The sequence below is a fragment of the Ambystoma mexicanum genome, chromosome 2q (genome assembly GCF_040938575.1).
Source record: "Ambystoma mexicanum isolate Mex_15411 chromosome 2q, UKY_AmexF1_1, whole genome shotgun sequence".
Taxonomy (NCBI): domain Eukaryota; kingdom Metazoa; phylum Chordata; class Amphibia; order Caudata; family Ambystomatidae; genus Ambystoma; species Ambystoma mexicanum.
This window is the reverse complement of record NC_090924.1, coordinates 912,480,027-912,494,710: the sequence shown is the minus strand read 5'-3', so window position 1 is coordinate 912,494,710 and position 14,684 is coordinate 912,480,027.

Sequence of the window (14,684 nt, the reverse complement as noted above, 5' to 3'; positions counted from 1 at the left end):
TAGGTCCAACTGCCCCAGTAGAACCCAGCACTCCAAACATCCATCAACACTCCACATGGAATGTCAGTGACATCACCACACCATCATAACACACATGGCCATAATCAGGCCTCAGCACAGATTATGACAAACTTCCATGCCATATCTGACTGTTGCATCAGAAGGAAGTGAAATGAGGAGTTTTAGTGGATGAAAGACTGCTAAAGGATCATATTTCTGGGAGATAGGGTGTGCAATGTGTTTTGAGTGTGTGTCAGTGGCTCTGTGAAGTCCCCACTTTCTTGGGGATGTTTCATTGCTTTGCATTTACTTTAATCCTGGGTTGGTGTTGGGCAGGGAGACGGGGTTTCAAGTCAATGACTGAATGGGCTATTACGTGTCAGAAGCTCTGTCCTGGCGACAATGCTGCATGGAATGATTCCTTCCCACAGCTGTTCTACGACCATCTTAATTGTTACTTTCAATTATTACAGTGTTGTGACCATCAATAACTTGAGCTTCGAGAGTTTATCCAGTAGAAAACATGACTCTGGCACCGCTTTGTAGCTGTGAGTGTGGAAGGCAGCTGAGGCCTTTACATTTCTTGCTGCCACCCCCCTTCAACCTGAGACAATCCCAAACAAGCCTTGTAAGAGAATGGCAGAGATCATTAACCTTTTAACACCCAAAAAGACATTTTATTGTTTTTTTTAGTATTAAATGTGAATGAATTGCTGTTATTAGTATAATTTTTAAAGGGCTCCAGGTCAGCTTAAAGCTTTTAACTCAGGTCATGTTTTACTCTGTTTAAAACGTAATTGTAACAACCCTGAGCCTAGCTATGTCATGAGCGAGACGTGCCTCAAACTGCTGGTTTCTTATGTGATGATGTTTTATACCAGATTTTAATTGTGTTTTATATAGTGTCTTATATATTGTTTGTCAATGTCATTGTATCGTAGTTTTATTGTTGTATATGCAAAGCCTTTTGGCTGAATGTATATTAATAAATAAATAAAAACAGTACTGTAACTAATGAATACATCATGCTACCTTCTACGATCCATCAGTTTATTTTAAGAGCAAACTGTCCACTTATGCCTGAGAAGCTAACATCTTCCGTATCACAGGAAGGGTCACTGCCCTAAGGTGCCACTAAGGAACACATATTTAAATCTAGAATAAATAGGGCGTACCCATAGCATTCCTATCGGAATGCGTGTTTCATCAACAACTACATTCATATATATTCTCTCATATTCCCAAAAATGTTAAAATAGGTTAGTTTAAAAATGCCTGAAACACAAAACAATTACTTAATAGACAATAACTCACCCATCAGCAGTCGTGCATACAAGTTAGGGCAAATTGAGCCTAAACCCAAATAACATAATTGACAATAAAGGACAATCGGAAAATAAAAGTTATTACGAATTGAAACATGTGAAATAGCCCATGTGTAGAGCAATCCTTCATGTTTCTGTCCTTTGTCAAAAGCATAGGACATTCACCAGTGAAAGACAACATTACAACACATGTTTGCAAACAGTGACCACCGTGTAGAACAGTTCTAATTGTGGAAGTGTTAGCTACTTCTTTTGGATTGATTATTTATTTAGCGGGACTTCAATCTTTGTTGGTGTTCTCTGTACTTTATAATTGATGGATATTTCAAAACCTGTGCTTCCTGTTCTGAATCATTGCTTCAATACTGTGTGAAAGCGTGTGACTTTAAATATATTAAACTGCTTCTTTGACCATCACTGTTGATAATAAATCACGAATATGATATGTGATAACTAGTAAACGACTTTGAAGGCGGACTCAAACATCGCGCTAAGTATATACACGTCCTACCTTAGTTATATGGGAAATGTAGGTGGAGAAATAAATCGATGGATCCCACTAATATTGGAGAGCCTGTGTACTGCCTAAAAAGTGAAACAAGAACTTTGTCCAATCCAATGATTTATCGGATTGTACTGCTGGGGAACCAGAATTAATAAACTAAATAATTACCTTAGTTTGGTCATTAGACATTTCTAAATTTCCAGATCTTCTTGTGCTCCACGTATGTGCATTGTGCATAAAATAATGCTCCTTTTGCCGAACCCTCCAGGGCACTAGACATGAAGTAGAGAACTGTGAAAGGTCTAAAAGGTGTCAAACTATCAATAAGGAGCGCCAGTTATAGCTAAACAATCGTATACACCATGGGATGGTAATCCCACGAAGATATGGCAATTTTGACATCTCTAATGACTAAACTGAGGTAATTATTTAGGGCATGCCAAAAAGCGGATTATTGTTACTAGAGACACACCATGGGTCAATAAGCTTGAGGGGACTTTAGGACTGAGATTCTAAAATGTGACAAATTCGATGGCTTATCGAGTTCAACATTCTGTTGTAGCTTTTTCCAATTATCCCACAAAACATTCCTTAACAATTAGGCAGGTGTGGTTTTGTATTTGAGATGGCCATTAAAACTATGCAGTAGCGCAAATGATTGTGAGGCTTTCCTTTAGATAAGCTAGCTCCAATATGCTTAGACAGCCCTTGTGTGTATCCCGTGTGGAATGCAGATTAGTCCATGTAGTGAGGCAGTAATATAGTTGCCCGAGCAATGATATGATATGATATATGATATGGCATTTATAACGCGCCTATACAAAAGTGTTTCAAGGCGCAACGAGGCAAGGGAGGGGAAACAGAGGGAAGACATAGACAACGATCCTACTAGGCCAGGTGACATTGAGATCGTGCAAGTGCAGGGGGAGGGTGAAGGGAAAAAGTGAGGGGGGAAAAGGGGAGAGGGCAGTGAAGTAAATAGGAAACAGTAAAATGAATAAGGCAATAACTAAATAAAGAGTGCGGCCAGCTGGTGGCAAGTGCAAGGGTCTACATATCAATATCCTAGTTCCAGGTGAACCATGTATGAAGGAACAAATGAAGGTGACATCAGGATATTAAGGTAGACATTAATTTACATTGTTTGGCTCAATGGAGAAGACTCATGTCCTCAAATTTCCAATCACTACAGAGCGATCAGTAAGACTTGTGTCTTGCATGTTTCAAGTAACGTTTCAGTTGACTGAAGTTGGATGCATCCTCTAAGCCTAACGGTCCCAGATATTACCTGCAATACATCAATATTGCTTGTTTCGCCATATGATGCCCCCCGTGCACGTCAATGATAAGGTTATGACTTTGAAAAGAGGTTTCAAACTGAATGTACTTGAGTTAAAACCTTTCCCTCTGTTTCCCACTTTCAAAACAACATATTCTGTCTCATTAATTCTTGAGGACCAATTTTCTTGTACATTTACCATAAGGGTCTTTAATTTTATTGTATTGTATCTGTTATTTTTATAGCGCTCTTTCCCCATCTGTATGGCCTCAATGTGCTTTGTGTTTTTAACGCACTTGGTGACCGCAGTCAATTTGTAGGAGGTTCTAAGAGTTTAGATTAAGAGATGCTTGTGAGCATTTTCCCCGGTTTAGGACTTAGGTGGCTAGTTAGGCTCCAGTAAGCAGCTCAAAGTTCAGGTATGTGGGTGGGCGCTGTTGATGGTTTAGGATAGAGTGCTATTGCTGAAGATTCGATATGTGCCCAGCTATACCGAATGTTATTTCCGTTGCTAGTTTCTGTATGCTAGTGGTGTTGAGGTACGTCAGGGGTTTCAGTGTGGATGCCTATGTGCGCAGTTAGACTGGAATGGCATAGCCATAGCTGCATTCAATTGTGCATGGATGGATGGCTGTGCCTGCGTCCTGTGTCCACAGACGTGGTGTCAGGTATACGTACCGTATGTTTTAATGTAGTTCGGCTGAAGGGTTCTTTTTCTTTGTCCAATGTGGACTGAATGGTCTTGTTATTTGTGTTCTCTCAAGAGCTAAAGTCTGAACATCGAGGGCGAGTCCTGAAGGGCATGGGGGATGAGGAGGACGATATGGAGAGCGGGAGTACAACTGCGAGGGCGAAGGTTTGTTGTGGAGTGCCTCTGCAAAAGCTGCCAGCATTCGTCAGATATTTAGGGAGTAGAAGTGTTGTTTTTCTTAGGAGCATTAAGGCTTATTGCAGTTGTCTCAGCAAACGATGCTGGTATCCCTGCGGTATTGATGAGTAGGAATGCTGTTGTGCATGGGGGGGATAGTTTGTCACTGTGAGCCACGAGAACGCTGCTGGCATCCGTATTGTAATTGGTGGATAGGAATGTTGTTGTGTTTGGGTTCAGCAATATAGTTTAGAGAGGGGGAGGGGTTCAGGAGGATGTTGGGAAAAGCCAGGTTTTGAAGGCCTTTCTGAATTTCAGGTGATTTTCAGTATTGAGAATGTGTAGGGTTAGGGAATTCCAGATTATCAGTGCTTGGACGGAGAACGAGGAACCACCCAGCCTGGAGGAGTTGTGAAGTGGGGCCACTAGGTGATATGCTGTGTGAGATCTGAGACTACTTGAGGGGTGGTAGCTCTGGATTCTGTCTTGAAGGAATTCCAGACCAGTGTTGCAGATGGCCCAGTGGGTGATGCACATGGCTTTAAAGGGAGTGCACCGTATGTGCAAGATGTTCTAGCAACTAGTTTTATTTCGAGCTCATACGATAAGAGTGGTATCACACTGGGCTCAAAGCATGAAACATCACTCGCGGTTGTCTGTAAAGTTGCATGAAGGCCATTTGTTAATAGACACTGAATGATACTTGCAAAAGAAAAAGACCTTATCAAAGCCCCTTATTTGTTTCAAAATAATGTCTGCATTTCCTTTTATCTCCAAATCTCACTGAACGTGTTTATCTGTATAGAGTACTATTAGTAATTTAAACATATGGAGTGCTATTAGTAACTTTAATACAACTTTTGGGATTCCCAAATGAGTTAGGATGAGCCAGAGTTTTCCATGATCGACCATGGGTCCATAAAGCCTAGATATATTGCACTATTAAAAAGGAAGACATATTTGGCTATATTCATGTATAAATTCAAATCCTCATTCCCCATCCCAAATCTCTCCCTTAATCTTAGTTGGGTATCTGCTAAAATGTTTTCTTTGGTGACCCATGCATTCATATAAAAACATAATAAGTGACAAAATATTTTTGAGCTCCCATCCAGGGAGAATACAGATAAATAAGAAGGTGTTAATGCGTTATTTCTTTTTTTTATATGTAGGGATTATATTAGACTGCTATTATAGACAGTCCTTGACATAATCCGTATGGAACCTGTTTCTCCAATGGTATCAAAGATTATTATTAAGAGTGGGACCCAAATTCTATCTTACATCTATGTCTACAGAGACCAGGACTTTAGTTTAGTTTCTGAGCTGCAATTGCTCTTCGAACTTCTTCTAAATGAATGGTATATGGTTTATTTGGAGCTGAAACATACTCCACTATTTCCACTATTTCACTACTCATTCCAGCCATAAAATGGCACTTGTGTTTTACCCATTTACGTGTAGTCATATTTTTATTCTGATTAGGGTTTTTCCCTTTAGCTTTAGCTATAATTCTCCATAATTTTCAGGTGCCTGTTTCTTTGGATTTCTCTCAAAATTCCTCCAACAATTCAAGTGCCTAGTTCCAAGTACTGAGATTTCTTAAATAAGTTTACTTCATCTAGCTGCCACCACATATTTGTTAATATCTGGCCATTTTAGAGTGCTCCATAGCACGTCTCTTGCTGCCCTGCATTATTAATTAAACCATTCTCGTTCTTGTGGTTTTCATTCAGAGCTACGATATTTTACAACTTGTGTCTCTGATTACTATTAAATCACCCAGTTCACTCTTTTGATAGGCTAGGATTTCTTACATAATGTAGGAGAATATCAATTTCAGTTTTTTGTCAGTAGCGCTCCATCAGCATACTTTGTAATTAGACCCTTTGACGTATTGTTTAAATTGAAAGATAATGTGGGGGTTGTGATCACAATTCCTCCTATCAACTAATTTCTTATAAATCAAAAATGGTCAAAACTTTATATTTACGATAAAATAATCAATTATTGGCAGGCCGTTCAAGCTCTCAAAGCTCTATCATCCCAAAAGCTTCTGGTATGGCTCATCTCTACTTTCTTTTGGGAGAACTTGCTGTGACGCTTTTCCTTATGAGGTTTCTACTAAGTGTGGGTCTCATGAAGATAAGGGCAAGCCTTCCCATATGCCACCCTGCCTGTTGGTGAACACCAGACCAGGTAGCCCCTGGAGGAACTGTCAGAAAAGGCAGGAAAACCTCCCAAAGGGAGGGAAAAAACCTGCAAGCTGGAAGCTGGAAGCAGGAAGGAGGATCCAATGGCTCGATGGCAGACAAGCAAGCAGGACTGAAGAATTCCAGGAGTCCACAGAACAAAGAGCAGACTTTTCAACAAGAGAAGAGGGAGCTGACATAGTGAAGACAAAGGCAGAAGGCAACGGGGTAAGAGGGAGGAGGCTTACAGTAAGGAACAGAATATAGGGATTCACAAGGAGCACTGATCTGGCTTTCACAGAACACTGATCATTGAGAAGCAGAGAGCTCCGGTCGGCATCTGCATGATGACTGTGGGCTGCCGCGGCCAACCCAAGAAGGCCACATTCACTAGACCGTTCGATCCGCTTCTTGGTGGACAAATGGAGCGCCATGTTGGAACAGAAAATGGCGCCCGTCACCCGAGAATGAAGTTTCCAGGAAGACCATAATGGGCGGTAAGGCATGGCAATTCCCTAATATAAATCTGAAAGTGCTTAGTCCTTCTTTTCATTTTGCCAATGGAATGGCAACCCTTAACCCAATTTCGCATTGAAGTCTGTACTGATTGTGAGGTGATGTGGTACAACTGGTGAGGGTTACTTGATTTTATCAGTATATTCATGAAGTTCCTTTATTGGAGTGCTCATTTAATGGTTAAAGGGGCATTGTCAAAATTGTTTATATAGGATTTACCATTATACAATAGTATATTTTCGATGCAGATACAGAGATAGTATATTTTTGATGGGGATCACAGTTCTTCAGATCATAACAGAGAGGTTAAGGCATGAATTGTAAACCCTCCCAAACATCTACCCCTGTGTTTCTGTTTTGTGCTATGTTGAAACAGACCATCCAAATCTATAGGGTCAATAGCCAAGGTTTCCTGAAACAGCAATACATTATAATCCTTCATGAAGAAAGTCTCACTAGTCTGAACCAGTAAATTTTGTTTTCAGTCTTGCTCAATTGTAAGAAAGACATTTGAAAGGTATTTTATTGTCTGTTCTGTAAACCATAGGTGCATTACATTTTGACCAAAAAAAGATAATCTTTCTCAATGTTGGTTGATTCATTGGCTGGAAATAGATTTTCACTTCTATTTGCCTGGGAGAATTTATTCAAATCAGTCATTGGGGCAATATTTTAGTTGGTTGCAGGAGAGGTAGTACATCTATCAGCACAGATAACAAGGTTAAGTGAATCATTTGATCTGATATTATTTGAGTTAATTTGGGAAATTTGTTACGCAAAATGTTACATACCATGCAGTCTAAACTGCATTTGGATGCAGGATGACACTAACTGCCAGCAGGTGAACAGAAAGAAAAAGTTATTGAAAAGTATAGGCTTTTGAACTTTTATGAAAAATGACAAGTGAATCAGTCCTTTGAAGTTCCTGCAGAAGGTTGTTCCATAGATGAGGACTCAGAACAGAGAGGTGTCTATCGCCTCTGGTTTTTAAGTGGTTAGTAAGGATCAGCTGCACCTTTTGTGGAAAGCATATCAATGGTCTAGATGGTTTGTTGAATTGAAGCCTGGACATGAGATAATGAAGGGCCAAACCATGAACACATTAAAAAAGCAAGCAAAGCAACTTAATTGTAATGTGTTGATGAATTGGTAGCCAATGTAAGGTACATCTAAACGAAGAAATCAAGGAGGATTTTGAAAGTTTAACAATGAGTCACACAGCTGTATTTTTTATGAAATGAAGTTGATTCAGGAGGTATTTTTGGATACCTGAATACAACATGTTAGCATAATCATGACGTGAATTTACCAATGCCCTGATCACCGCCGCCTGAACCTTTTGCAGCAGGTAGGGGACTGTAGGTCTGACAAAGCAGTAACAGAAGAATGAGGACTTTACTACTTCATTAAAATGATGAGCTAAGCTCAGATCAGATTTCCAGAAAATGGCAAGCTTCTTAACCATGTTGGAAAATGTTGTAGATAGGCTGAAGAGGAGGGGCAGAGAAGGAAGATAGATACAGAAATCTTTCAATCAGTATTTCATCCCTATTGACATAACCTATGGCTTTGAAGGGTTACATTGAAGGCCAATGCACAACGTCCATTTTTTACCTTTTTCAAGACAGAGCTGAAGATGAGAGAAATTCTCCTGTGAGCCAGAGGCCCTAATGTCCAACTGTGTATCCTCAGCTTAAGAAGAGAACTACAGGTGGAATTTGTGAAGGATAGCCATGAAAGGTTGCATATAGATATTAAACTAGAGATGCAACAATGAAGAAGCCTGATGGACACCACACGTCACTGATATGGAATCAGTGATAAATTGACCAACCGTCACTGCTTTAAAATTTTGTTAAGAATTCTAGTTCCTGGTGAATTGACATTTCCATGTAGATTTAGTTCATTTAGAGGCTAACTTGGGATTTTTTAGGAATTACTCCAGGGAGTTCTTGGTCATGAGTGAATCAATCATTGTATCCAGCAAACTTAATGGAAGGAACCTATTTCGACAGTTTACATGTGAAGTAACTATCTCAGAGTTTGTGTGGGCAATGACCCTTTGATTTTCCCACTGCCCTTCCTTACATGGAATGTGGCAACTTCTCAAGTGTTTCATATTCTGATTGATTGCTAGGGGGTTCTTCCAGCAGTTCCCATTATAATGATCCTCTGAATAGGCAGTTGGAATTAAATAAGAAAAGTATCACTTTGGAATCTCTGATGTTTACGATAAGACAATCTCTGTGTTTTAACTTTGGGGTCCCTCCTAACCACACTGTTTTTCAAGGAATTAAAACTAATGCAGGATTGATTAGTGAGGTATATGGGTTTGTGTTGATCCAATGTATAGCTTTTCAATCAATGGGTCTTTTTTTAAATCTCATTAAATAATAGTGGCGGGGCGTCAGTCAAACAAATCATCAATGGTTATGTTTCTGGCATTAAATGAAATACAATTGATCTAATACCTACATTCATGGGGCCTTTTCATGGGTTCACAACAGCTGTAACATTCCTATATGGAGACCTGTTGGAGTCTGGGTGACTATCATTTTAGGAGCATGTTTTCATGTTCCTTACCAGGTGGCCTACATTTCCGCCTAGCTGGATTAGCAATTGTTTTGGGATTTGACTTGGATGGGAGACTCTTTCCTTGGCTACTTTTGGCTATTTCTAAGAATTATCCCCTGTTTAATAAGATCCATATTGGCCAAAGGAATATTGCCATTCGAAGTCAAAGTTCCAAGTTAAGGTTCAATTGACATACCCAAAGGTGATTGTATTGGGAATGTTTCTAATAGTGAACACGTTTGTCTCATTTTCAGAAATGTGCTCTGCCAAGTTATGCAGCATATAAGCCACAGAATTAAGTATAACTTCCAAATGGGGTAATTTTAGGAATAGTTAATAGGCACACATTTCTACCTCTCACGTTTAGATGGATTTCTTCAGTGGATGATGAGAGCAATACATCTGTTATGGTTGTGTGTGCTTTGACATTGCCTTTGTGATATTTCTATTAGTCTTATGATTGTGTGACTCAAACTATAAAAAGAACAAATATTAATCCCTACAGTATGGTCAATATTTAGGTGATTGTCTTTTAATTTACTAACAAGTGTAGTTGTAGGTGTTTCCATTGTTTTCAAATATTATTTTAAGTGCAATATCCCTTGGGTTAAAGAACATAATGCACGAAATATCAAAGATGAAATTGTTGATTTTTCCATTAAAATGTCAGTCATTTGACCCCTTTCCGGGATTGGAACTGTTCGGTCTATTAGTGGTGGACAGTTCTGGTATGATTTTTTTTACCTTGTTGAAGATCCGTCTTCATTAAATACATCTTAGTGCATAGGTATTTTGGTTTCTTAATTCCCTCTGATGCTCGTATCATTTTTTGCTTGCTGAGGGCAAATTCAGATTCCCAAACAACTACGCTTCCTCATGTTTTTTTTTTTTTAAAACATGTTTTCATTATTTTGTAAGTAATACAAATAGTAAACAGTCCCTCAACTCCCCCTCCCCCCTCCCCCCCCACCCTCTTCCGGAAGGATAGTCTTTGGTCCAAAGTGCTCGTGGCCTTATACTAGGAGAAGAAGTCCGAGATTTTTATAGAGTGCGGGCACCACTGTGCCATGTAGTCAGACTGGAGATATTCTAGCACTCCACCCCATTCTTTTATGAAGGAGCCATGTGTACCCTGGAGATTGTGTGTGATATTTTCCATGGTCATTTGGGACCATACCTTGTGTAGCCAGGTGAACAGCATCGGAGGGTCTCTATTTTTCCAACCCTGGGCTATTGTTGCCCACGCCGCAATGAGTAGGCTCATAAAGCTTTTTCGCTGTGCCCTGGTGAGTGTGCTGGCATTGTGGTCCATGAATCCACAGAGCCAGGTCCGCTCCGAGTATCGGTCCGCCTCTGGGAAGATCTTCTTCAGTTCGGCTATCACTCCTGTCCAGAAGATTTTAATCTTGGGGCAGTCCCACCACATGTGTCTCCACGAGCCTGCTTCTAGGCAGCCTCTCCAGCAGCGGTTGGGTGTCTGTGGGTACATATTGTTTAGTCTCTCCGGGGTGTAGTGCCATTGCGTGACAATCTTGAGCCACATTTCTTTGGTTTGAACTGCTCTGGTCAGTTTGTGAATATTGGACCACAGCGACTGCCACTGCTGTGTGGTAATGACTAACCCTAGCGTTTTTTCCCATCTTTTCATGTATGCCCACTTGATGTCTTCTCCCTGGGAGTTCATGAACCTGTATAGATTGGAGACTAGTTTTCTGTCTCCTGAGTCGGTGAGGAGAAACCTTTCAAAGGTCGTGAGTTCTCTTGTCGCCGCTTGAGTGATTTCCGGCGTGGCCAGCCAGTGTCTAAGCTGCTCATATTTGAATCTGTCCGCTTCGGTGAGATTCCACAGTGATCTGCAGGTGGCAAAGGATCTCAGCTCCCCGTCCGCGAACATCTCCCCTATTTTCCTGCAACCTGCTTCCTCCCAGTTTCCAAAAGCCCCTTGCTCAGTCCCCGGGGGGAACTGCCGGTTCCTGCAGATTGGGGTGAACGGGGCCGTAGTCGTGGTGATGATCTCTCTCCGAGTCTGCTCGTCCCATGCGTTCAGCGTGGTCTTCATGATCTCGCTAATGCGGAGATTCGGGTGCCTGTGCTGTTTAGGCGTCCATAGTAAGTCTTCCAGTGGTGTTCTGGCGACCGCCCTATCCTGTGTCACCCATATCGTTTGTTGATTGTCTCCTAGCCATTCTCTCAGAATCCTGAGCTGGGCCGCATGGTAGTAGTTCTTAAAGTGAGGGAGTGCAAGACCCCCATCCCTGATGTTGGAAGTGAGGATTGTTCTGGATACTCTGGGGGGTTTCCTGCTCCAAATGAATGATGAGACCGACTTGGCTAGGGCTCTGAAGAAGGAGTCGGGGACCCCAACTGGGAGGGCTTGGAAGTAGTACAGTATTTTAGGGAGAGTGTTCATTTTTATCGACTGTATTCTCCCCCACCAGGAAATATTTAGGGGATTCCACTTCTCAAGATCTTTTTGAATCCTGGCTAGGAGTGGGGGAAAGTTCTTGGTATACAATGTCTCTACCTTGTGTGTAAGTGTTATACCCAGGTATTTTATGCCCTCTTCCGCGACTTTTATGTCCAGGTGGTCTGCCTCTTTGCCCAATGTTACGCTGTTCCCCGCTAATATAAGCATTTCTGATTTTTTTTTATTTATTCTTAGGCCCGAAATGTTCCCAAATAGCTCCAGCAGGTGGAACGCCGCTTGGGCTGAGTTTGTAGGGTCCTCCAGTGCCAAGAGCATGTCATCCGCATAGGCTATGACCTTGTGTTGTGTCCCCGCCATCTCAATCCCTTTAATTTGATCTGTTTCCCTGATTTTAATAAGTAGGGGTTCTAGGAATAGCGCAAATAAGAGTGGCGAAAGAGGGCAGCCCTGTTTCGTTCCCCTAGATATTTCCACCCTCTCTGAGATTACGCCATTTACTGCTATCCTGGCTGAGGGGGAGGAGTAGTTGGCTTTGATCATGTTGATATACTGATTCCCAAATCCCATGTGCGCCAGGGTTCTAAAAAGCATTGACCATTCTACACGGTCGAACGCCTTTTCCGCGTCTAGAGAGAGAAGTATTGCGGGGGTGCGGGAGTATTTAATTTTTTCTATAAGGTGGACTATTCTTCTAGTGTTGTCATGTGTCTGTCTCCCCTGGATGAAACCCGATTGATCTGGGTTGATTAAGGAGGGGAGCAGTGGGGAGAGTCTGGCCGCCAGGATTTTGGAGTAGATTTTTGAGTCCATATTCATTAGGGCAATGGGTCTGTATGAGCCCGGGAGGGAGGGATCCTTCCCTGGTTTATGAAAAACCAGAATTTTTGCCTCGTTCATGGATGGTGTGACATTCCCACTATCTTTGAAGGTGTTAAGGAGTCGAGTAAGGAATGGGGCAAGGACGTCTACATATTTTTTATAGAATAGGGCTGTGAACCCATCCGGGCCTGGTGCTTTGTTGAGCGGGAGGCTCATTATCGCCTTCTTCACTTCACTATCGGAGATCTGGGCCTCTAGACCTGCTCTGGTTTCTTCTGAGATTTTTTGGAAGGGGATTGATGCCAGGAAACTGTTTTGATCCGCTTCGTTTGGGTTCTCTGTAGAGTACAGATTCTGATAGTATTCCCTGAAGGTGTTCCCTATATCCTCGGAGTTCGTTAGCGAATCCCCGAGAGCATTTTTGACTTTCTTGATGGTCGTTGCGTTCCTTTTCGACGAGAGCAGTCGGGCGAGAAGACGGTCGGCCTTGTTGGCTTTTATGTAGTATTTCTGTTTGAGGTATAGTAGAGATCTCTGAGCTTGTTTGGTTCGGAGATGTTCGAGTTGACCCTCTGTGTGTTTGAGGGAGCGTTTTAGGTCTCTTGTGGGGTTTTTCAGAATTCCTTCTCTGATATCCGACAGCTTCTTTTCCAGTTCTGTTTCCCACTGCCGTGTTTGTTTGTCCCTGGTCGCTTTGAGGGCGATTAAATGGCCTCTGATTACGGCTTTGGCCGCCTCCCATACGGTGCTCAAGGGGACCTCCCCCGTGTCGTTATGTTCAAAGAATTCCTCCAATTTTTCCCTAATGGAGTCTCCCATCACTGGGTCGGATAGAATTTCTTGTGGGAGTGTCCACCTCCAAATTCTCTTATCATTCCCCGGAGTCGACAGATCCAGCCAGATAGGTGCGTGGTCCGACAGTGAAATGGGGCCCAGCTCCAGGTCTTGTATTTTGCCCAAGATCCCCACTGACACCCAGAAGTAGTCTATCCTAGACATTGTGTTGTGAACGTGTGAAAAGTAGGTGAAACCCTTGGTTTGGCCTTTATGTTCCCTCCACGCGTCCCACAGGGCCATGCCTTCCATTTGTTTCCTCAATCGCTGAGAGGGGGCGCTCTGGTGGAGGGGTCCGCTTGCACTACGGTCTGATTGGGGGTGCCAGGCCATATTTAGATCACCTCCTATAATCATTTCCCCCTTCGCGAACCCCTCCAGCCTCCTCATTGTGTCCCTCAGAAAGCCATCCTGGCCCGAGTTAGGGGCGTAAATGGAAGCCAATGTCATAAGGGCGTTGTGAAGTTTGATATTGGCGAAGACAAACCTTCCGTCCTTGTCTGAGGTCTTGTCAATCACCTTTACTTCTATGTTTGCTCTCGCAGCGATCAACACTCCCGCCTTTTTTTCGGCGGCGTTAGATTGTGCTATTATCTCGTATCCTCTCAGGCGAATTTTCCCCCTATCTTGAGCTTTAATGTGGGTCTCTTGGAGCAGAAGGACATCCGCCTTTTCTCTTCGTAGCATGATCTCCATTTTTTTCTGCTTCACCGGGGAGTTCAGGCCCCTTACATTTAAAGTTACGAGACGAATCTTCCCCATTTCCACTGGTCTGATTGTGCCTGTGTTGAGCTCGAGTTGTGCTTCCCCTTCTTGCTTCCGGAAGATCTACCCACCCATCCCGAACAATAAACAATTCCCCCAACCAAAAACTTTGTTTTAACTTTACTCCCGAGGAGGGCACGGGTACCTAAGGTAGCTCTGGCGTTCCGCCTATCGCTCCCAGCCCTCTGTAGGCTCGAGGTCAACTTGGAGGGGAGTCCTAAACCCCTCATCGTTCCTTGACTTTTATGTAAGTTGTTCTAGCTCTGTGCCGGGCCGGTTCAATCTGTCGAATGCGTCATCCATCATCGGTGGCCGTTTCATGTGGAGTCTTCTGTTATTGAGCCCCGGGTCTTATGTGTTTTCGTTTTTGCCTCCTCTAATTTGTTTCGGAGGGCCCAACCCGGCCCCCGCCACGCCGTTTTCTTTTCTGTCGGATCCTTTCCCAGCCCCCCGGCCTGTTGTGTGGTTCTCCCATTTTCCTGTCTTTTCTAGCCAAGGGTTCCCCTGGCTGGGTGTCCAAGATGGCTAGCCCCTCTTCCGTGGTGGTCACCCTCCTTTGTTTCCCTTCCCAGTCGAATA